The sequence below is a fragment of the Rhea americana genome, unplaced genomic scaffold (assembly GCF_003343005.1).
Source record: "Rhea americana isolate MKP2758 unplaced genomic scaffold, rheAme1 scaffold_63, whole genome shotgun sequence".
Lineage (NCBI taxonomy): Eukaryota > Metazoa > Chordata > Aves > Rheiformes > Rheidae > Rhea > Rhea americana.
In genome coordinates this window covers 427,629-453,178 of record NW_028186790.1, presented here as the reverse complement: position 1 = coordinate 453,178, position 25,550 = coordinate 427,629, and the positions used below count along the sequence as shown (strand labels likewise).

Genomic DNA, 25,550 nt, shown 5'->3' with positions numbered 1-25,550 from the left:
TGATCTCCAGAGGTCCCTTCCAACCTTACTGATTCTGTGATCCTGTGATCACTAGTAAACCTTGATAAGTACTTCTTCCTTTGTGGCCTTGTGCGGGCAGTACTCGTAAATCTTTCCATCTTCTGCCTATCCAAAGCGCGCTGCTGCCAAAAATAATATTGTAGAAATGAACTTGACAGTTTTCTTTCGAACTAGTTTTGTTGATGAAYCTCCAAACACCAGTTCAATAAGTCATTATCATTCTCCCCTAAAATATTTAAAAACCCTCACTATTTCGAGAATGTGTTATCTGTTCTGGGAACAAAATATAAAAAAAAACTAGGCAATATGTGTGTGTATATAAAACAGGCATGTATGAATAGACATACATAATGATATATTTATGAAGACAAATAAGAGCTTAATAACTGTTAAAATGGAAAGRTGTTGCAACTTTACATATTAGGAATAAACCATGAAGAAATATTGGTTATTAAAAGATAAGTGATTCAKAGATGGAAATTGAAAGATAGAAAGACTCCAGAAAACTCTCTTAATATTAAATCATTTTAATATTAAGTCATTTTTGCTGCATTTTGAAGAAGTCATGATTTTTCAGATGRTCAAATACAAAAATACAAAGTGAAAACAAGCTTTGGGGAGATTCCTTTTAGAACAGCTGTGTTTTGTCTATTATTTAAATTACATTGCTTTCTATTATAATTTAATGCCCAAATTCAAACAGATAGAACACAGTCTTGAATTCTGTAGACCAGCAACTAAAAATTAGATTTGGAGTTAAAGATGGTCATTTAAAAGTGGTAATGTTTKTCTAGTGCGAAAAGAATGGCTATTACTTGGTATATTTTAAAAATCATTGTAATAGGATTTTTCAGTAAATTGATACATCTCCCATTTTAGAAAGTTTAGTAAACTAAATGTACATATAAGATAAATAAAATTGAAATAGCTTATCRGTTGATATGTCATTCCAGTTTGGTTATACCCTGTCTGACAAGGCCTAGATGATGATGTTATTTTGGAAAATCTGACTGTTTTTAATGTCATTGGTTTAAAATAAAGTTTCGCAGTAACTCAGTAGAAACTCAAGCYGTGTATTACATTGAGGTTTTATTTTATTTTTTTTACCTCTCATTATAATCGCCGATCAGGTATATAGCGGGCATTTGCATTTTTGATACTGAGAATTGGTACCTTAATAGAGTTTGTGTATTTTAGATGAATGCATAGATATCAATTATGGTTCATTGAAGCTATAAATAGGTTCAATGAAGCTATAAATAAATGAATACATGAAATAAATTTTATCCTACTGATATAGATAAGGCAGTAATTTAACAATTTGTCAGATGGGTGATCCTGACTCTGATGTTGTTCTGGGTCTGCCATGATGAGATGTACRTTTTATTTAGTTTAACTATGGCACAGGCTAAGAGATGATGATCTGTAGGTCAGTTAACCATAATTTCTAGGGTTATTTGAAAGAGCATTATGCTGATCCCTACTGACGGGATATGAAGTACACTGTAAAGTCAATAAATGTCTTATCTCTAAATTCAGAAGGGCATTGARGAGTGCTCAGTTTAGACCGCGTCTTAGAAAGGGGTCTTAGCAGTAAGGACCTGGGTTACGTTTGAGCCCGGAGTAGTTTCTTCTGCAAAGAGAGCTGTTGGTTTTGGTGCTGAGGACTTCCTCCTACAACCCCTGAGCCCTGACCAGTTACAGTGTCTTTGCGTGGTCCATTGCCAGAGGGTCTGAGAGAAAGACCTTGCCCATACTTTTTCATAAATTACAAATACAGACTTCACTTTTCCACTCCTGTCTTTTTAGTTATTTCTGTGTTTTAGTYTTGGTCATGGATCTATGTTGCAGAATCACTATTTAATGAGAAGTTACTCTTCTGTGTTTGCATAAAGTAGTATCTGGTATGATAGCAGCAAAAGTGACAGATGGCTCAAAATACAAGATACCTAAAATCAAACTGTGATATGATTTGTGATTTGGTGAGGATTGTATCTTCCTCAGATCTAACAAAAAACTCCAAATGAATAGTCTTTYCCACTCAACTCTCTCCCCTCCAAACTTTTTCTAGGTAAAAACTGCCAAATACAAAGTGCAGTTTGTTAGTGGAGTGCCGGACCAGAAGGCATTTATTGAGCATGTTTCCTAATTCTGCWCCTCGCTTCCTACTTTGTATAGGGGAAAGCCCTGTGCCTCTTTTCTTCAGCTTCCCTAACTTAACTTGTAGATCAGTGCTAGTAATTGTCTCAGACTTAAAAATTAATAGTTAATGCACAGAGGTTACTGTTTTGTGATCAGGGACAAGACTGTAGAAGGCAAAAGGAGAAAAGAGAAGCATTAGATTGAGTATTTAAATGTAGCATCTTTTTCTAGTTTTGAAGAGTAGTTTTTCTTTTTCTTTTTTTAAAGCAAATACTTATGGACTGGCCATACAATCTGTGGAARTAAAATAAGCACTTCAAATAAAATGAAATCCTTGATTATAAATCATAAAAATTTATTAAAAATGACCAGATAATAAATATGTATGTGACCAGATAAATATATATTTATATAATATATATTATATTATAATATAATATAACCAGCTAGAAACTTATATAGATATAAACATATGTAAACAAATATAAGCATAGAAAAGAAATCAATGCGTAAGTCCAACATAGTATTGTTTTTTTTTTATTACAGTGAGAATGCTGAAAATCTGTTTTGCCGAGGTCATAGAATCACAAAATCACAGAATCAGTAAGGYTGGAAGGGACCTCTGGAGATCATCTAGTCCAACCCCCCTGCTCAGCAGGGTCACCTAGAGCATAGTAGACAGGGTTGCWTCTCCAGASAAGGAGACTCCACAACCTCCCTGGGCAACCTGTGCCAGTGCTCCSTCACTCYCACAGGGAAGAAATTCCCCCTCACGGTCAGGCGGAACTTCCCATGCTTCAATTTCTGCCCATTGCCTCTTGTCCTGTTGGTTGTTACTGTGGATTTTCATTTTGGCACAATATCTGAAGAAGATGAGTTTATGCAGTCAGGCTGCCTTCCCTTGCTAATATCAGTTAAAATCATGCACAAATTTCAGACATGTTTAGGTGGGTGATGAAGGTCTCATAGATACTAAGTTCCTCCCTTGCAGGCATGTTGTCCAGGCAGGGGCCATGGTCTAGAGAGCTCTTTGGAGCTCTTCCCCGGAGAAGGTGGGAGGCCACCTGGAGCCTGCTGCCCAGCATGCAAAATCCCATGTGGGACTTGGATCCCATGAAGGGATTTGAAGATTTTGCAGTTCAACCACAAAACATTAGGCCATAAGAGATCAATCTTAGTCAAGTCTACTTCTGCAAGCTTGCTCAGTGCTGAAATGAGAAATGTTGGAGAGTTGACTGTTCAGGTTATCAGGGAAATAGAAGGAGCATCAACAAAACTTGTTATTTGCTATGCAATAGAAAGTAAAAACATACCTGTGAGCATTGTGATAAGTCAGTATTGAGCTACGTAAATTAGGAATTTTTTCTTTGGTCGATGGAGAAAGACTGACAAATTCTGAGGGTGGGCTGAAGGRCTATCTGGAGATATCCAGACTTCTACTTACAGCTCGCATTAGCTGTAAGTAGAAGAGAGAGTGACMTAATTCCTCACCTGAACGTAGTAAYTAGGTACAAAAGATTAAATCAGAGGAGTTTGGGCTGTATGAATTATGCATGCCAATAAAACAAAAGAAGAGTTTCAGTTTGGCAGATCTGCCAAACTTGAAAAAAAAACTCTTGAAAAAAGATGACCAAAATGGAAAAGAATGGAAACTATCATGATAAAATCCACAAAAATCAATGTCCAGAAAAGACAAATATTAATTCAAATTCTACATGTATATATCAAACATGTAGTCTTAAATGAATATGGATAATCATAAAACAGCAAATCTACTCAAGACAGTCTGTATAATGAAAATATTTCAGGTATGAACTTTGACAGAAGAGAAAGGATGATACTGCATCACATGATGCAGCTTTTCAGCCCCATCCCGTGAGACTGGACCTTGACTCTGATACAGATGAAGTTTTAAAATTCTGAAGTTAAAAAAAAAAAAAAAAACAAAGGTATGCATCTGAAACAAAGGCTAATAATTTAAAGATTAGACTGAATGAATAACTATATCATATTTATCCCGACAGCATGTATTAAAAGTCCAGGTAATTCAGAATTCAGATTAAATTTACGAGAAATGTAAAATTTTAAAAATATGAACATGCAAAGGTAAACATCCAACTGTAGCTTGCTATCATGAAAAGGAATAGGAAATTTTTCAAAAAATGTCTATAATTTGATGCCAGAAAAACAAAAACAGCACTTTGGGATAAAAACACAAAAAAAGCCCTTATATATAACACAGCTGCTAGGTGTGAGTTTCCTGGGTTTTTAATAATTGCTTTTGGGATAGTTACAAATTTCTTGAGGTTTAGTTTTTTTTTTTTTTTTTAATCGTTACTCTAGCAATTGAATGCMGGCTTTCTTAGTCTATTAATTTCCATATAAAACTGTCCAGGTATTCATGCATGGCACAGTTTGTGGTAGATCTCATGAGCTGAAGATACGTAGTCTTCACCTCATGTCCTTGGTCCACTTCCTCACCAAAAATATCTCCAAATTGTTATAAGGTCAATTTTGTGAACACACTCGCTTGGTCRTTTTCTGTTCTTGTGCCGCCATATGCTGCTTGCATTTATTAAAAGGGTGTTGAAGCCTTCTAAACTTCCCATTGAGKCAGCCGATGAGGTTGTCTCCTGCATGCCTCTGAGTTCTTGATCTCTGGCAACAGGTAAAGCGTCCGTGGTAACAGGGCATCAGAGCTCACAGTCGAGGAATCCCTTTCGTCTGCTTTGTTTTTAACACGGTCTTAATTTTGATTTCATGCCCTGGTAGAACATTTAAGAACCAAGACGATGGCATGGCGAGGAAACCACGTACCCAGCTCTGGACGATGATGGATTTAACCAGAATATTAGCAGTAATGTAAGAGGAGCCTTACGAGTTGTTTGTGAYTTTTAAACTTGATTTAGTCTTTTAGGCAATCATGGCCTAATTCCAAAACTTTGATTGAAATAAATGAGGTGACTTAAAACATCATTGAAGATTTATGGAGATGGATTTAAGCGAAGCAGGATCTGCAGGGAGTCTTTTGCTACGCAACCTGAGACAGCTGGGTCCAAGTGACAAGCTTTTACATGCTCAGGCTCTTCTTCAGGACTTCTTCAGACTGTTCTCTGTGAAAAAGTCATGACTCGTGATGGGAGCAAAGCATGGGCCAAGAATAAAAATCTCATCAGAGAACCATTCTGTTTTTTTTTTTTTTTTTTTTAATCCCTTTGGGGTGAGGCATGGGAGCAGGAGATTTCTCTCCTTCTCTCCCTCTCTCCCTCCTGCCTTTCCTGCTCTCAAGATTTTGAAGCTCTGATATTTCATTCTTACTGGCTGCAAGAAACTTCAGTAATGCCCCTCTACAAYATGAACTTTTACAAAGCAAGTATTATCACAGACATTCGTGGAGAAAATTCCTTCGATCTAGTTCTCTAAGCTTCCAAGTCCCGCTGACTGGTCAGGGCAATCAGCGGTGTAGAGCACCGAGTCTCCTGAGCAGCTCTGACGGTGATTGCGTGCCTGGAACAGCTCACTAGCACTTGCTTTATGACCTTCCCCCAAGACCGTAGCTTTACTTCCTACCCTGCCACTGTTTCAGCTCATGCTGCTTTCTCTGCTCGGCATTAGTTCTGCCTTTATGGAAATTACTTGCTGCGGCTATAGAAATGGCTCTGAAATAGCTGTGATAAATCTAAAGAATAAGAGCTGGTGCATCAGACCGGCAACAAAGTTATCAAGTCACCTACACAAACAGGAATAAAAATCAATCAGGAGGACCATGGGGGTGAAGGATTAGGAAATTTTACATTTTGAGGAATAGGGGATATTCAGTCTGGATAACTACTCTTAAAAATATTTTATCTTCTGATTTCTTGTGATTATACCTCTCTTCTGAAAATGCTAGAAATGCTGGAATCCTTTAACTGATGCTTCCGAGTAGATGTGAGATTTTAGGAAGATGCCCTCCAAAACCTGAATCTTTCAAGGACTCCTGAAATAACCCAGGGAAACGCTCACTGCACTSCGCTGCAATCAGCAGCCTTAAATAGTCGCGTTCAAATGGGTCAACGCAGAGGAAGAAGAGAAGATTACTCTAAACTAAGGTTCACGAGGATTTTGCTGCCCAGATAAACTTTAATACTTTAAGCGTTGCCACTTGCAAATGTGGCACGGTCACCCGCTTCTGGGAACACACAGATTCATTTTCAAACAACCACTGTCCCTTCGAGGACAGTGCAGCCAGCACTTCTAAGTATAGGTTTGTTTAGGGTACTGAGATTGTTCTCCGTAGAGCGTTTTTCTTAAGCAAGCAACTGTTGCTTTGAACAAAAATCACAAACAAATCTGAGTAAATCTCAGCAACATACTGCGAGATGAGGAATGGACAGGGAGGATGGATCTGAAAGTGAGGGAATTATTGGAAATTATATTGTCTTAAAAAAAAAAAAAAAAAAGCCAAATGTCATCTGTAAATCGGGCCTTTGATATATCTCCTGAACATTGCTGCCAACTGTTACGACTTACTTGTATTTCATCTGTTTGCAAAAAGGTACATTGATTATTGATTGCTGTATAGCAGCTTGATGACTTTCAATGTCCTGTAAAATTTTCATCTGAAAGGGAAGCTGAATTCTGGCTTTGAGTCACTGTTCACGTGGGAGCTTCTCAACCCAAGGGCGCTCACATCCTGCAAGTCACTTATAGCCCCTCGCTTTGCTGCCRTGATTCTGTGATGCTTATGTCTTCGTTAAGCTCCGGTAGGAACTTTGTATGTAAGGACTAGTGAAGGACAAGGTGAAATTGTACCGAAAAGGGTAAATTCCTCTGCATGGCTCTGCCAGTGTGCAGCAGCATGAGTAGCTAGTAAAACCTGCGCTGTTTTACTATGAGCTATCTACAGAGCTTAGACGTATATTAGGATTGAGTTATGAGCTGTTCTGTCACCTTGGTAAGTTTTATGCCCTTCCTAGTAAAAAGTAGCAGTTGCCAAAGCTTGTGATTTGTAATATCTTCATTCAGGTTTGCAGGAAGCAATCATAAACTATTTAAGTTAAATTAATTTTGAAAGTTACATACAATATAGTTTAAACAATGCAACGGAGAGTTAAAATTGATGATTAAAACGTTTGTCTGTCCTTGGTTTTCTACAACAATAATTCCATACCTCTTGTGTTCAAACTGAATTAACTGTTTTATTATTAGCTGATTTTATGTTTTTCAAATGCTGATTCTTCTCAGTTGACTTTTAAGAAATGCTAAAATCATCTGTTCCCCAGGAAAAAAAGAAAAAAACACAAAAGGACTCAAAAAGCTCGTCATTACTGAATCTAAATTACAGGCAACAGGAAAACCCACCATAATTCACTTACATATGCAAAAAGTTTTGTTTTGACCACCTAAAATAATATTTTTACTTTCCAGTTCTGCTATGCTTTGCAAAAACCACCAAAGTTGTTCTCATCCATTTTTACAGGAATGCTTTATATTTTGACTTTTGTTTATAGAAATCTGATGTTAGAGTAAATTCAAAGTACGTACTTGAATACTTGAGTTTGCAGTCTTTTTTGTTTTTTATTCTTAGGTTTAAAACATTTGGTCTGTGCTGTAAATATGACCTTAATTAATAACGTAGGTACACTAAGAAGTGAGATTTTGCCAGCTAGATCATTCTTCTTAAATGAAACAAAGCTTAGCACTGAGATAATACTGAAAAAAAAATGATCTTCAAGGAAAAAAATGGATTTTGAAGAAAAGTAAGTGATTGGTCAGTGGATTAACATTAAGTGTAAAACGTTTTATATAGATCCATAACTGAATGGTTTTCCATCTTACGGATGTGGACTGTTTAGTGGTTATAGACGGTAACATGTATGACATAATATATATGTCAGAGGATGCAAAACAACCTGCATGCAAAAGACGGATCTGCCCTGTGAATTTTATTGCTGGATTCAAGCTTAATTCCACACTTACCAAAAGGAAAAAAAGGTAGGGGGCTAGTAGCTGGATTCGATATTCTTGCTTATGTACATCTGTACTTGAAACGTGGGCTTTGGTTGCAGAGGACTGTGCTCTTAGCTCTATGCTCGTGTCCGTTTTCAACAGTAAGGCAAAATTAGTTAGTTTTAAAATGCAACACAGTACATCTCGTAGAAGGGTGGTACCAGCCCTGCCCACTCCTGGGCAGGGAGCACACCTCGGCTGAACTGCGCAGATGGAGTCTGGTAGCTAGAAMTCCTAGACATCCTAATCTGTGATTTAAAGCAGTGATGCTTTTTTATTTTTATTTTTTTTTGCTTTTCGCTTTACTTTGCATTCCTAGACTGAAGACTGAGAATGTTACGTTGTCTAGATGGGTAGCTCTCAAGATGTGTAGAAATATATATTTCATTGCGTATACAAGGTTAATCCAGTTCAAAGTCCTGATGACCATCATTTATGAAGAAAAGCTGTAGGTCGGATTCATTTGGTTCTTCCATTGCAAACCGTGTATTCAGCTATGGATAAGCCAGATACTTTGGAGTTTTTTGCTTTGCAAATGTAAAATACGCCAATTCTGTCCCTTCCTAGAGAATTGTGTTTAGAGATTGGGGTAAGTTTTCTATGCTTTGGATTTATTTGTGCAGGAAGTTCAAAAGGAAGTCGGTTAGCATGTGAATTTGCAACGCACAAGCTGACCTGCGCTAACTCATGCGGACGTTCTTACTGGGCAGTGTTAAGTGCAGGGTAATTTTCTGTACGCTAAGAGGATTAATGTTGAGTGTTAATGGATTGTAAGTTTTCCTCTCATTTATTCCTCTGTAACTTCTCCGAATAGACAAGCAAAGAAGCTAGCAGGAGATTCAATGCTATAAAACGGAGCAAGTGTGTTAAAAGGAAGTTATAGGGAAGTATGTTAAAAGGCAGTAATTCTTAATTTCATTAGTTTTCTGTACACAGAACTTCTGTATACAGAACTGTGATTATTCACTTTTTATTGCATATAAAAACAGCAGATATAGGTAAGAATTAAACCTTTTTTACTCAACAGAAGCTGTAGTCATATGGACAAGGCATGTAAAGCAAAGCACTGCACAAACTGAATATAGACATTATTAAAGCATAGGCCATTCTCTCAGGGGTAGCCTTAGATAACTGTTAAGACTCTGGAAATGTTTCTCCCATGATCAGGGCATAATTTAAGCACAGGCATAATATGATAAGGAAAATACAGAGCTAGCAGAAATAAAGGAAAGTAATTGGAAAGAGTAGTGGATCCTTCTTTAACCTTTGAGGAACAGCTCAATGTCTTGGAACCTTTTGTTGGATAGATCAAGATTGTCTTTCACTAATAAGATTTTGTTCTTAATGAGACTTGGGAACTCAAATGCCTGTGGAGTGGCAAAACAGTGAAATATCATTTTGAAGATGCTAGACAAAGGTAAGGTTTTAAGAAGGTGAGATTGCTTTTCTGTAGAAATGATAACACAGAAAATGTGATTACAGGAATATGTGATTCTTCACCTTTTCTAAAAGAATATTTAGAATAAGTCTAATACTTAAAACATCACTCTCAAGAAGGCATTGGGAATATGAGTACACATGCAGTTTATCTTACCATTCTTCAGCTCTTTAAATGCAATAATTGTTTGCAATCCCCTGATTTAAGAAATAATCCTCTCCCTTAAAATTAAATAAAGGCCAACGATTATAGTTTCATCATCATGCTGATTGCGCTTACTACCGTGTCTGCAGCTTTGACAAGTCAAATGAGACAAGACAGTTAAGATGAAATGAGCAAACTCTCAGTATTCACAGACATACTGTCATTAATAATGTTAATTGATATGTAGTAAAGCCAAAGATCATCTACTACTACTCAGTGAAACAAGGTGAGGATGTTCTAAATTACATAAACATTAAAAATAGCACCAAATTGACAGAAAGAGTTGATTCAGCCTTTTACTTTGTAAATAAATAAGTTATTTTTTTCTAAGTATGGTGCTTATTAAAGGTGCCAGTCTTATACATGGGTTAAGGCTCAGAGTTTTAAAATTAACCTTGAAAGTTCTGGGCTTCAGGCCCAGGGTAACCAGCTTTAGATATTGAACACCTTTATAGCAGCTGGAACGTACTGAAGTAACCATTATCATGCTGTTACAGTATTTAGATATTTAGAGTTAGAGATGCTACTTTTGTTTGGTATTGAGTAGCTTAACAGGAGGAGAAAAAAATATTTGAGTCAAAGCTTGGTCTTCCGTAAGCTGGTCTACCACATGCACGTTATGTSCTTAACACTACAACCCTCGCAGGTCCTGGCTGTGGCTTCGTGGCACGTCACCGKTCTCTAAGCTGTCGTGGTGACATCGGTGTACTGCCTGCGAAATCCATACCTGGAAAGCCAGCTGTCGGATAGCACCTCTACAACCTGTAAGCATGAGGACTTGCGTGTCTGAGTCTGCGTCCAAAAGTGAAATGCAGAAAAACAGCCTATTTTGGATGCCTGAGAATAAAAACAGTAGTACTTCTTTCATATGGCAGTGAACATTTCTGAACATCTAATAGCTGAAGTTCTAARTAATTGGCATTGAGGTCACCTCTGTGAAAACAGAGATAAACTATTGATAGGACAACCCTGTATTTCCCAAAGGACGTTAACTAGAGCAGGACTTGGAAGAAGCTACAGGAAGGAGTAGATGCTGACTAGAAATGACAAAGAAGAAAGCAGACTTCTCTAGGTTTTTTATTTCTGAAGAACCTCTGCCAGATAGGGAATACGTGTAACTGCAGAGAGATTTCTTTCTGAATTTGGACTGATGAAACTCTATTTCAAGGTGACATTTCCCTTGCTGATTGTATTATAAAGATCCCTACTAACTGGTTCACTGTCACTGAAGCATGTAAGTTATTTTAAATATGAMATTTATTGCTCTTTGGAACCATCAATGTCATTCGAAAATATATACACTGAGATTGGGGTAAACTTCAGCTTGGTTGAAAGGAAGCTCAGYGTTCAGGTGTCTGGAAAACTGAATCTGCCCAAAGGTGAGAAGAAGGAAGAAAAAAAACTAATCAGATTTATAGTTTTCCCCACTAACAGGAGTGTACAGGTTACTATTTAAAAACAAAACCCCCCCAAAAAACCCCAAATAATTTCTATATGAATAAAGATTGAAATTATTTTACAGGTAGCTAAAATGCTTTTAGCATCAGGTGATTGTTTTTGAACAAGTGCTCTTTTTCAAATATATGTGCATCATTAGTAAGTTTTGAATTTCAAGATGAAACTAGTGTGCTCCCAAAACTTCCTTTTAGAGATTAAATGTCCCAGAACAATTATTAAAAAAAATCAGGCTGGATATAAAATAAGAYGTCATCTATAATGAGTAGAGTAGCTAAGTAGAGGTCGTATTTCTGAAAGTTTTTGTAGCTTCTCTGCAGGCAAAAATAAAAATGAAGGGCCTGTGAAAGCCAAGTAGGAAAGTTACTTGAAAACACAAAAAAAACCGGTGTATTTGGGTTGTTATTATTAGACTATTATTTGCTGTCTGAGCCAAAGTATCTGAAGTAAAATAAAGCTCAACCTCCCTTTGATTTCCTGAATGTTTTTGAATCTGATTCTTTGATTGCATAACAAAGCATAAAGGACACTTTGCTGTGTTTTATTTTTGCAAGAAAGTTAACAAAATACACTATAAATTTTTCAGCAAAATGTGTGAGGGCTGACAGGATTTGCCACTCTGAAAACTACTTTTGGCAACTTCTGTTTCTAGTCTTTGAAGCAAGAATTAATAACATGTACYTTATTTGCAAAAGTTCTTCAGTGAAGCCAATTAAAAGCAGATTTTTTTCCCTATGTTTACCTGTGCATTATAGATTGATGGAGAATATCGTTCTATATGTTTGTTTCAGTGATTTTAAACCACAAATTTTTATATTTTGTTCAGCAGTAAGCTAGTGAAATTAGAAGTTAAATAATTGGACTTAAAGATTAGTCCCTTTGGTGGCAGACTTTTTTAACTTTCCAGATTTGCTATAAGAAAAGATAAATTCACGTCAGTTTTCAGGCTACAGACAGTTGTGAAGAAAACTTTATAATCCTTCTTGAGAGCATCTCACTGCATATTTCCCCAAAACAATGAATGCAGTGACGGGAGGGGATTTCAAGTGATGTTTTTCCCTCTAAATTTGCTCCCACCCTTAACAGGCTGGCCCACTCTTAAATCCGTCCCGTCGCACCTCTGTGCGCGCAAAGTCGCGGGAAGGGAGTAAACGGCGAGCGTAGCCGCGTAGCAGAGTCGGTGAATTTTTATTTATTTATTTTTTATTTTTTGGCATTACCTTCGCTGCGGGGAAAGAGTCAGGAAGGAGGGAGCGACTTTGTTATTTAAAAACGCTCTCCGAATTCTGAGGGTGACCTGAAGCGCGTTGCCGTCCTGGGGGCAGAGCTGGCCCCGGTGCCTGGGACGTGGCCGGGCCGCGGCGAAGCGTCCGACCTCTGCGGCTTGCCTCTTGCAACACGGCAGCCTGCAATTTGCAGGGCCTGCTTTGGTGATATCGATGGCCAAAAATGAATTTTTGACTCTCTTCTGTAGTGGTAATGCTTCCGGTTAGCATTTTTGTGTGGTTTTCTTTCTTTCTTTCTTTCTTCTTCTTCCTTTTTTTTTTTTTTCTTGCCTTATGCGTAAGGATTCCTGATTAATGGCTTCACGTATTTGTTTTACATGTGAGGTAGTTGTCTCTTAATAGTCTCATATTAAAAATTTATTCCGCGATGAGTATTATATTATTTAACAAATTGATTCTGCTTATTAAACATGTTCAAACAACTTTGCCTAAAACTTTGAAGAAATCGATCTCTGCTAGAATAGAGGACGTTACAGGGCAGCGTTTTTAGTTGCTACCTAGTCAATGCCGGTTCAGCAATCTGATATTTGATGGGAGTTTAATTCTATTCCAAGTGCAGTAATTCAGTATCTGAGAGTTTTGAAATTAAGAATTTTAAATGTAGTGAAGGAAAGACTACTCTTCGTCCTGTCCCTAACGTTGCAAAACGCTCAGTGATGCATAAAAGGTTTTTGAGCATTTGTAGCGACGTTTTTTTCACTGAATGCCGTGCAAGCTGAAGCTTGCGGTACCGAGCGAGCAGCAAGCCAGCGTGAGCGGTCTCCAAGGAGTATTTGCTAAATGTGTTCTTCACTCGGGACTTTGAGAGTTCACAACAACCGTAACATCTGCCCCGAACCTTCTTTGCTGTAAAACGTTCAGAATGGTGCTTGCTCCTCCCCGCCGCTCTACCAGCGCTCGGGCCGGTAGCTTGTCGGGGCTACGTTGACTGTGGGCATTCACGTTGCTCACTGATTGGTTGGTCTTGTCAGCTTCGGTCTACGCGTTGGGATAATTCTTTTAATTTTTTTTCATGATGCCAGGCATGGGAATAAAGATCTTAAAAGCTTAAAATGATACAGTTTTATGTCCCAAAGCTTACTTTGCTAGGGCTTGTTTGTTCTCCTATTAAGCTTTTCAGCTCGACACATGAAAGCCTCCCAGATAGTCTAAACACCCTGGATCTCTACAGAGATGCTAATGAAAGAGTAGTTAAAAGATTAAAGGCCTTTGGAGTGTACAAGCTGGTTGAAACCCAAGTCGAGACAGGAACTAAGTGATCCCCTTAAATCTTCATCTAAGCTGATTTCTTTCTCCTGCTAGTAAAAGTCTTTGTGCTACTTGGAGTTTGTTGATGCATGGTGCCCTCCTGTTACACCTGGGAAGCCACAACAGTAATTAGAAAACTTTATTAACTGAGTTTTTCTTTTCTCTTCCCTTGTTTTCCATTTAGCAGAGTTTATTTTTAACAGTCTACTTCATGATGCTATCTTTAATTCTTTGTTTTCTCTGTTATAAAAACATTTGGGCAAATTAGATTGGTGCCACTCTTCTTCTAATTTCTCCAAGCTGTATATGACTCTCTGACATCTAGGGCTGACTGCAGCATGCTAATATATTTAAACATCTCTTACTTCATCTATGCATGGACTAAAGTCATAGTGCTGATCATATTGCTTAAAACACAGGATGACATATTTTTGAACATGATACAGTTTTCTAGTTATAGAAAGTACTTTAATCCGTGTTAGGTTTCAAACGCTACGATCAATTCTGTCTTAAGTAGCATACTTACGGGATACTGCCAAATGTTTAGAGTCGATCATGCAATTTAGGAAAGAGAACTTAGCTAATGCAGTATTCGGAAGATTTAGGAAGAATTGATTGGAAATGTGTGTATATCATGTAAAGAACAGCATAAGCAACTGATCTGCTAGAAGCATAACCTGTAGCGATTTTTATCTGAAATTACTGATAAAAGCTTTAACTGGTCATTTTAAACCTTCTTTTACACAATCCAAGCTTGCACAGAGATTTCATGGATCCCTGTATTCTGCAGTGATATTCCATAGCCATCTTCTCGTTGGGTGGTCAGTCCTTGCTGTTGTTGCTGTTCCATTAATTGTAATACAGGGGTGTGATAGAATTGCACATTAATCATACTTGCACAGTAATCGTTCTTGCTTGCAGTACTCTTGTCATTTTTTAGCTAGAGAAATGGCATCTGAAGTCACCTAGCCAGATTTTCTACGTGTTTTTTTTTCTTCCCAAGAAAAATAATACCATTTGCTTTGTTGTACAACAGAATTCAGAATTAGACCCAATGTAAGAATGATAAAGACTAAGTGTTTATTTTGCATGCTTTTGCCTTTAGTATGCATGATGAAAAACTTACTTCCATAAAACTAGAGTGAGGTAGGATGTGTTGCTTTGAGCTTGAGTAACTCATGTTAAAAAGAAAATGGCAAAATACATTTTCTGTCACTCGCAGTTACATGATGCTTTTTCAGTCAGAATTATTTATCAGTGCTTTGGAACAAAGGGCTTTCTATTTGCAGAAGCAGTCTATGTTAATTGTATATGCAGTTTGTGATGATGTTTCGGTAAGTAAAAGTAACATCCAGAGCCAATTTCAAATCTAAAACATATAAGAGACATAAAAGGTACCACCAGTATTTTACTGGTTATAAACATCTGTGGTTTATTAAGTTTTTTTTTTTCATTAGCGTACATGAAAAGATCAGTATCAGTGACATCTTCTCTATGACTTTTTATGTATTCATCATGCATTGTGCAATTTTTATGTCATTCATATTGATTAAAATGGCTGTCAAAATGCATATGTTAAAAATCTGTAGCAATAGTTAGGTCACGTTATTTGAAATACTCATGTACTGGTTAGTATTTTAACAGGGATATTAGTTGTTAGCACTTTGTAATTTTTTGGACAAGTGTGGTTGCTCAAAGTACAGTCATCAGACTAATTATATGAGATTGTTACTCTATCATTATCTTCAATTCAAAATAATCTTCATCATTTGGAAGTTAAAACCTGCAGCCTGTGGAGCCTAGAGATCTCCCTGTATCACCTTAAAGCAGACCCTGCATTCGGTCAGCCGAATGGCGCTCTGGACTCCAGGGACTGTATCGACTAAATCACTGTTAATTGTTTTAGGAGTGCTGATACTTAAATTTTAAGTGTCTGAATGCAAGATTGAATCCTACATGAACGATAGGTAGTGACTGGAAAGTGAAGTGAGGTAAATTAATACTAAAAACAGAATTTACTTTTAATATCTTCATTGGAATATTTCAACAGAAGAATATTCAGTAGTGGATTCTTCATCTATGTAATCTTTGTGGTTAAGGGTGAATGTGTCTTCTGGCCTGAAAAATACACAAGTATTTCTTTGACTTTAAATGAGAAATGCTCACAGATGAATCCAGCTATGCAAAAATGGATTTAGCTTTTTTAGTTTGTAGAACGCTGGAGTGTACAGTAAGGTAACTATGGTTGCAAACACCGTGCAGGCTTTGAGGTTTTGTTTTTCTTTTCAGATGGGTGATAGTGGTGTTTATTTTGCCTGTTTCCATTATCATTTCATAATTTCTATTATCATAATTTGCACTGATTTTGAACTTGAGGATCTGAGAGTCTTTTTGTCGCTGTGCCTGGTAGCATTGCTGTAAGAATAGATATTGATGATCTCCATTAGAAGAGGCAAAAAATGTTGAAACTTTTTGCGTTACAAAATGCTCCTCCATCTGGAGACTGCATTCAAGTGTAGGTTCTAGCCTAAATGTATTAGGTGGTTTCAGTGTAAGCCTCCCTGGAAAGATACTTCTGTATCATGAAACCACAGCATTTTACAGTATTCTCCGTCTTTAACAAGTCCATGAAAGTATATTATTGTCAATGCTGATTATGGGAGCTTTCTCTGTTTTCTGCTAATATGAAAGTCTGCATTTTTGGCAGAATGACCCGTTTATTTTTATAAGCACCTAATTTCCCTAAAAAGCTATTTGAGCTTGCATTGCGTGGACAGCCTCTCAATCAGGTTCTTTAAAGAAAAACCCCAAACCCCACGTTCCCTCCCCACCCAAACAAATGAAGAAAACCCTCTGCTTTCATTTGGTGAGATGCCTGTCAAAATCAATAGCTCCGATCTTGACGCCGTCTCCAGATAAATGTGGCTGGTATGCGGTGCGCAGTGTGGTCCTTCCTCCTCCTTGCTCTCCTTTCTGGAGCTTCTGCTCCCTAGGCTGAGCTAGAGGGAAAGAGGGAGAAAGGGATGCCACAACTTCTCTGCAAAACCTACTGTGGTAGAACTGGGAAAGCGGGGAACGTGGGGAAATGGCCTTTCTTTTAATTTTCCCTTTTATTTTATAAGGTAGGATGTCCATTTACTGTTACACCTACCGATTCCCGTTGATGAGAACGCTCACATCCCGCTGAAATTTAAGCAAATAGTTCTCTGCAGAAGAGGAGGGCTGACTCGAATAACGTGAAAATCTTTCTGCCTCCATAAAGTTGACTTTGCGAGCTGTGGTTTACATACACAAGCCATTCACACACATGCAGGAAGTTTTCTTGCCTTTTGCTAACTACAGTAAAGTCAATGAAATTAGAGAATAAATGATTCGTTGTAAATATTTAGTGAACTGTGACTAAGCACCTTTTAATAGAAAGTGTCAGTGTTTCAATTCCAGAGGCTGGACTGTTTATGAATAGTTATATTTTATAAGGTACTTTGTCATGGCTCGCGAGATATTTACAGCAAATCTTTTTTTAGTGACTTTTTTTTTTTTCATTAAGAGAACTCATGAGAATTTCCTGGACATACAAAGCAGGCTCATGATTGCACAGTATGTCACTGAAAACAACTTTCCCTGCTGTTTGGGTTTCCTTCTGTCTTGGCGGGCTGGGGTTTCACGTCTAGCTCTGTTACTCTGATAATGCCTTTGTGGGAAAGGAAAAGGGAAAAAAAGGACATAAAATGTTAGTGTATTTCTGAAAACATGTTTATACTCACTGATTTTCTATTGCCGTCCAGAAGAGGTGCCTACTAATCAGAATATACATTTTTTAAAAAGAAAACTTTATTTATATTATTGCTGTTTCTTAGTTTGTAAGTGTTTCTTGCTGCTCTGCTTCAAAGTTGTAGAAGAACAGTAAACATCATTACATGATGATTAAGCTTCTGGGGAAAAAAGGTGTGTGGGGGGAAACCCTATTACATGGAAGTGATTTTTCTACCCAGCTTTGTGCAGTTTTGTCTTTTACTCCATGTCAGCCATTGATAACCACATTTCAACTGCTTAAATTGTGCGTAAGCTGGGGTTTAGGAAGGCCTTCAGATCCCGAGTCCTGGGGAGTGATTCGGAGAGATCGCCCAAGCGAAATCCTGCAGACATCGAAAGCCAACAAGGGCTTGGCTGTTTTCTAGGAGCTCCTGTGAATTTGAGAACCGCTCTTCCCTGGAGGAGGAGGAGGGAGAAGTCAGGAGCCTGACTGCGTTTCGGAGGGAGGCGAGGACCCCAGCTGATAAGGCAACCTTCCCGTCTCCAGCGACTGCTCTTGCAATTCCAAATGAGTCACCACTTTAAGTACAGGCGCCGGGGTGCTAGAATAGGTGCCAGAATTCCGAAGTTGAATGCTTTATTTTGTAACTTTTGTAATAGTCACTGTAGATTTCCTCAAGGTGCTTGTGTGGTTAGGGACTGCCTGCTCTCAGTTGTACCTTTGCAAGCAGATTGGAGTCGGTGTTGTTTCAAGGGTACTTAAATAAGAACGAAAATAAAAAGTATAAAAAGAGACTTTTCTTTGTTCAGCAAATGTTCCCCATTTAATATTTCCCCATATAACAATTTTTAAGTTGTCTCAAATTGATTTGATGAATCCCTTATGATTAGACACGGGCAAGATGAAAGTAAGTAAGTATGGAGTGAGGCAGTGGAGACTGGAGAAATTCATTTGAATCATAGAAACCTTTCAGTCTGTCTCAGAAATAAATGTTAAAACAGCACACATCTGGTGGGTCATGACAAAAACATTTTTTCAGAAGATTTTCTTTCTATTTTTTTTATATTAGTGAGTCTGCAAACATCTTTTATAGCTAATAATCATCAGTTCCATTATAAAGCTACGGTTTCTTTTTTTAAATCCATAAGCCTGGAAGATTTAAGGCCAGTAACTTCACACGTTTTTTGCATCCCATTTATAACTTGTAGACAGCTCCTTTCTGTGTCTTGTTTGGAAGTATAGCCAGCAAAGCGAATATAACCTGGGCAATTTTTTTTTCCTTCCTGCTTTTACCAGGCCAAGAAAGGGAGCTTGCTTGTTTGCTCCTTTATCTCCATGATAATGATGGATGTGTCAGCAGAACCTTTATTCATTCGAGTGACTGGAAAAATAGAGATGCTAGGACTGCGGCTCTTGGGTGGCTTTTTCTGTTTGTTTGTTTGTTTGTTTTTCTGCCCTTTAATAAGGAGACTGTCCTGTGGATCTTCTCCCATTCACAATTGTAAAGACCACCTCTTCTCCCACTGGCTGCTGAATATCACTTCTGTTGCCATCCCTGGTAACCACACTAATTGCTTACATGGAAAAGTAATATTAGGAAAATATTAAGTGAAGCTAAAAATACCTTAAATATCATATAGCAGCTGGAAACAGGGAGAGCCAGCACCTTCCACCAGCCAGATCTCCACGGACCACCAGCAAAGTGCTCCGGGGACCACTGCAACCATGCAACCACATAACGTGCTTTGGAACGCGTTCATCAAATATCACCTACTGCTTTTTACCTTGACCTCAGAAGACTTCCCGAGCAAATGATAAACAATAAGCTTACATAGCATGCCCAAGAGACTTAGGTTCTAAATAAACCCTGTATGATGCCACACATTTTTGAGAAAGCAGAGCTTACCGTAGACCACACAGATCTCAGCCATGAGCACCATGGCTTGTGTGTTGAGTGATGCCAAGCTGGACTTCTGAGAAGCGATGACTGTACCTGGACATAGGAGCCCAGTCAGGATGTTTTTTTTTTCTTTTTTTTTCCTTAAAAAAAAAAGCCCCTTGCAGAAAACCTTGGCGTTTCCTGGCGTGACTCTCTCTGTGGCGCCCAGGGTGTTGAGGAGATCGGCTGTGTGCTCTGCAGCACACTCTTCCCTGGCTCCGACACAGAAAGGAAGGAAAGGAAGAGTACCCTACTACCGACAGCAAGAATGGAGATGTTAATCGTTCTCCTCTCGCAGATCATTCTGATATGAAAAATTACGTTTGCTTTTGCCTATATATTGTGTGATTCAGTGAATGCAAACCACAGCTTGTCTTGAGGGGAATTCAGTCTTCCCCCAAACCAACCTTTGCTTCCTTGGTCCCTCCTGGAGGGAGGAAGAGAAAGGGAATGAAGGGATGTTGAATGTCTTGCCCTCCAGCATGCCCTTCTTGACTTTTTTCTCAATAGAAATTAAATTTCATTTCAGATTTTTTATGCTTAAAAAAAAAAAAAAAAAAACTGCTTCCCACTAAGCATCTGTTGCTGTTGGTCAGGGTGCAGCATGTGAACTTCAATTCTTGAAGAATTTTTCCTTCTACAACCATAGAAATGTACTGGAAAGCTGAAAACTGATTTACTGGTTGGAGTAAATAATTAGAAGAGTTTTTTGGAATAATTTTGTACCTAACTGGAGCGCTTTTCTGCTTTGTGCAGCTTTTTTGTTCCAGGATATCTAAGGGAATTTGGATTTTACCTGATACCATTTCACATCATATTCCACAGATATAGTTAAGAAAGAGAAGTACACACATTCATGATGATTATTTTCTTTGTTGACTGCAATACTGGCAATAATACTGGATTGTACATAAAAAGTCTTTTTATGAATCTGTATATTTGATTACTGATTTTGCTCCTACTTGAGCAACCTAGAATTTGTAAATTCAAAATATAATTCAATCCAACTATAATTTTATAGTAAATGTTCTCTAAAGTGCCAATTACTGTGATGTAAATGATTCTCCATAGATATAAATTGTCATGCGCATTCAGCCTGAGTTCTAAGTATAGCTCATTGTTTATTTTTAGTAACAAAGGTAGAAAAATACAATCTTAAAAAAGAAATGCAAGTTTGAATGGAACTCAAGTTATCCTTTGAATTAAGCGCTTTTGAACTATCCTCCGTAAAAGGAAGTAGCTGTTCTTTTCTTTTGTTTGTTTGACATTCTGTCGAGACATTCTAGAGTGATACTTGATCTTCCTTTTTCTTAGCCTTTTATTCTTGATTCGTAGTTGGTATGTGCTACACGACAACTTCAGATCCTTCTTTTCAATATTACTATTATAGTGTTGTTAAACAACCAGTCCATGTCTGGTATTTGTGAATTTACTTTCCCATCTAAGCTCATTTTTTTTTCATATTTTTAAAAATTAAATTTTCCATCTTGGATTTCTTACCATTTAACCCTTTTATTAATGTATTTTTAAATTTGTTTTTTTGCGCTCTGGAATATGTGGAGTTTTTTGTTCATTCACATTATGCATCTCTTGAGCAAGCAGTCATTTATCTATTTCCCTAGTTTGCTCATGAGAATACCTTTCTAAAGTCCAGATACTTCACATCTACTGCTTCCTACTTTCCACTGAGCCACTTCTTGTTGTAAAAAAAATACTATTTTTTTTTCTTTTGAGAAATCTAAGAAAACTCTTTCATTTTGCCTTCTGATGAGCTCTCTGCATTATTTCATGATTTGTTTTCATGCCCTGGGTGGCTCAGTGTAGGCTATGATTTTTGTGTGTTTGTGCCCCTTTTGAGTTCTCTAAAGCTTGGGAAGGAGATGGGGAAGAGCAGAAGACAGAGTAACTATTAGGCATTCATTTGGAGATACGGGAGACCAGAGATTTGATCTGTGTTAATTGAGTGGACAGTATTTTTTTTGCCTGTATTTTCACCCCTGGTTTTTCAATTCCCTATGTTTCTTTGAACAATATATTATAAGTCAATGATAAATTAGGAAAATAACTTGTGTTTTTTTATGAGATTAATTTTCTAAGTGATGATTTAGTGTTCATGCTCAGTATAACTGCATTTTGGACAAAATCAAAAACCATAGTGTAATTAATAGACACGGATGTGGTCCTCTTCCAAAGTCCTTGCTTTTGTTTTTGTAGCAAGTAGATTAAGACTAGGGTGACTGTAAAACATCAATATTTTATAAAACTCTTCTTTTCTTGTTCCAAAAATTCTGCCAAATTGTACTTAAGTGAAGTCTTCTAAGGAAAAAGCCTGTAAGAGTTCCTCACTATAAATACATTTTTGTGATTTTAAGAAGAATGAGGTATTTATAATGGATTGAACCAGAGCTTCTCTGCTCTGTGTTATCTTTATAATGTTTGCCATAAAGTGCTTCCAGGCGACATCTTGACTTCTGTAATTTTTTTCTTCCTTTTCGTTGGTGCCTGGAACAGATTATTGTGGGTTATAACATTTTAAAACATTTAAGTAATCCATTTGAAAGCAGGAAAAGGAGCACACCATTGATATGAAATTGCACTGACCTTCCAGAAAAGATTTTATCACAGAACTTCTAGTTTCTTACTCTAGGGAGAATGTTGCATAGTTTGATTTCTGAAATAAAATATATTTTAAAGCTTTATAAGGGAAAATGATGTATCTTATGGCAGAATTTTATCTTCAGAGTGAGAGCATTAGCGCAGTCTGAAGTTAAACCTCAGTTAAAAACAACTCTTCAGGACAATTTTTCTGTATTTTAATGGATGTGCGTCTTAGCTGATGTGTTTTTTCTGGGTCTGATTGGGGGAATATTTCCTAATTTTCACTTGCAAATTCAGTCATAGCACAGGGTAACTGGTGTATCATCTCAGACTGGGCTGTTTTGGTAACTGGGAGGTTGTGTTGCTTCGTTGGTTGTAAATAGTGTGAACTGTTGTGCTCCTGACTTGTCATCAATAATTTAAAGCAGAGGTTTCCAAACTGTGATCTGTGGACCACTGATGGTCCAAAAGGCCAAATTATGTATTTTGTAGCTGATCAGTGGAGTTTTGTTAATATATGTAATACCTAAAAAAAAAAAAAAAAAAAAAAATCTAGAAAGATTACACATATTCGGTCTTACCACATCTGTGAGAAATTTGGAGATTTGTAATGCGCTATTAGTCCCAAATTGTTCCGTATCTGTGAGACAGAGCATGTTACTCGACACCTCTGTATTTTTCCCCATTATAAATATGAGTACTTTAATGTTCATCTGAAGCTAGTACTGCAAAGAGGAATGAATGAAAACACAGGTGCGCTATCTGCTTCGGTGGACTTTTCAAAGCATTTTGTTTTCTGCTGAAATCAGAACCTTAAAGTGAATCTAATTTGCAAACACTGATTTGACAGTAGAGCGCTTGTCACCCAACAGTGGGAGGCATCAGGGCGTTTTATTGCTTTTCCTGTCGCGGACTAACTTTGGACGTAATTTGCCTCCCTTTTCCACACTCTGGTTTCAGGAAAGGTAGTAAATTAAGAAGAGAGATGTTGTAAAATGTATTAACATCTGATAAGGATGTGTGCTATTTGACAATTGGATATTATTCGTATCATTTAACTCCTATAAGATCTCATTCATACAATTATGAAATTATTTTTTAAAACAAAAGGCCAACCAAAAATGGTCTTAACATTTTGGAGAATACAAAAGGACTAATATTTATCCTCTAAAAATTGGCATAAGGCATCGTTTATATTTTGCATCTTGTGGATTAGTTTAAATTGTCTTGTGCTTTTAATCTGAATTTAAAATAACGAGGGATTTCCACATTTGGTTAACACTTATAGTATATATATACAGTGAAATTATGTTTTGACTTCCCGCTCTCCTCATCATTTTTTCACCCTATCCTCATGAGAGCAGACTGAAAATTCATCTTTTTTGGCCTGCTTAAATTCCATTTGTGTTTGGGTATATCGTTGAGATGAAGTTTTCTTCCTAGAGCAGAAATGACTGATCATAGTCCAGTCTGCCTAGTCTAGAAAGACATTGTCTCATTTATTTCCTGAAAAAACTGAAACCCTTTGTGAATGAGTGAATGGAATGTATTATACTATACAACTGGAATAAATTATATCTTCTTCCTTTGCCAGTCATAAGGATTTGTACAATTAATTGATATTTAAAACACTTAACTGTTAGTTTGGTGCATTCTGCTTAATATACCATAGTATTGAAAAGGATCCTCACCGCAGCTTTGTGTTAGGATAAATCCTCTGATTTTCAGCACTTACAAATTATTTACAGCAGTATAACAGTGGAAAACACCCCAAACAAACTAGAGTGAAGTCCATCATTTTCCTTAATAAGCTGGAATTCTAAAAGTACCTATGTAGCATATCTGCCCAAATTGTAGCATTTACTTATTTTACAAAATCACAGTCATTCTCAGCTCGTGAGTATTTTGACACATTCACCTTGACAGATATACTTTTACTTGGTTTGTTGAAAGTAGATCTGTGTATGCATCCAGCATAGCAACTGAGTACCTTTTACGTATTGATAATTCATAAAGTTCATCGACCATGAGGAAAACACTAAAATATTTTTTTTAATAGTGCAGGAAGTTTATTCCAATACGTTTTCTGAGTGAGTCTTTTTGTGTATATGATTTCATTTTAATGTCTTAATTCAATGGATATGCACATAACTACTTCCTGAAGCTAAAACTTTATTATGGTCTTACAGAAAAGTTGGGCAGCTACATGCTTTATAATGTGTGTTCCAGCAGCCAGTGCTGAGGATTGTTAGACCTAGTAAGTGTAGCCATAGATGTTTAAGTACAAGTAAACCTACAGTTATGGCACTTTCTTCTTGAAATCAGAGTTTAATTTGCATATTTATTCTTCTCTGTGGATCCAATAATATAATATACACAATTCTGCTTGTTTTGAATGTATATTGTTGCTCATAAGGAAAGGTGATGGCAACTGGGGGAGGTTCCTGAGGACTGGAAGAAGGTAAATGTCACTTCTGTCTTCAAGAAGGTCAACAGGGAAGAGCTGGGGAGCTACAGGCTGCTCAGGCTCATCTGAATCCCTGGGAATGGGATGGAGCAACCAAACCTGTAAACCATTTCTAAACCTATTAAGAACAAGAAGGTACCTGGGAGTTGTCAGCATGGATCTATGAAAGGGAAATCATACTTGAGCCATTCGACAGCCTTCTCCAATGAAACAATTGGATTAGTGAGATGAGGAGGGAGCAGTGGATGTTGTTTATCTTGCCTTTAGCAAGGCTTTCGATACTGTCTCCTGTACCATCCTCATATCAAGCTGATGATCATGGACAGTGAGGTGGGTTGAAAACCACCTGAAATGCCAGCCTCAAAGAGTTGTGATCAGTAACATGAAGTTCAGCTGGTGGGCAGTCAATAGTGCTGTACTCCAGGGATCAGTACTGAGGCCAATACTGTGCAACATCTTCATCAGTAACATGGATGATGGGACAGAGAGCACCTTCAGTATTTTTGTAGTTGACTCAAAACTAGGAGGGATGGTTGATAGACCAGAGGGTTGTGCTACCATTCCGAGGGACCGCAGCAGGCTGGAGAAATGGGCAGACAGGAAGTTCATGAACCTCATGAAATTCAACAAAGGAAAGTGCTGAGTCCTACCCCTGCAGGAGAATAACCTTAAGCACTAGGACAGGTTGGGAGTTGAGCAGCTGGAGAGCAACTTGGCAGAGAAGGACTGTGGGGGTGACTGAGCACTGGAACAAGTTGCCTAGTGAAACTGTGCAGTCTATGTCCTTGGAGGTATTCAAATCCCAACCAGACACAGCCCTGAGCAACCTCTTTGGAGCAGAGGGGATGACAAGATGATCTCCAGTGGTCTCTTCTAATCTCAGTTATGCTGTGACCCTATTTTACATGAAGTAGTAGTGATTTCCTTCCCTTCCCTTCCCTTCCCTTCCCTTCCCTTCCCTTCCCTTCCCTTCCCTTCCCTTCCCTTCCCTTCCCTTCCCTTCCCTT

General features: G+C 37.6%; 1 protein-coding gene across 7 annotated transcripts in view; it reads left to right on the top strand.

Annotated features, from left to right (window-relative positions):
- SUPT3H (SPT3 homolog, SAGA and STAGA complex component) overlaps window positions 1–25,550 on the top strand; it is a 295,229-nt gene that overhangs the window by 111,504 nt on the left and 158,175 nt on the right. The gene's annotated exons all lie outside the window — the stretch shown is intronic.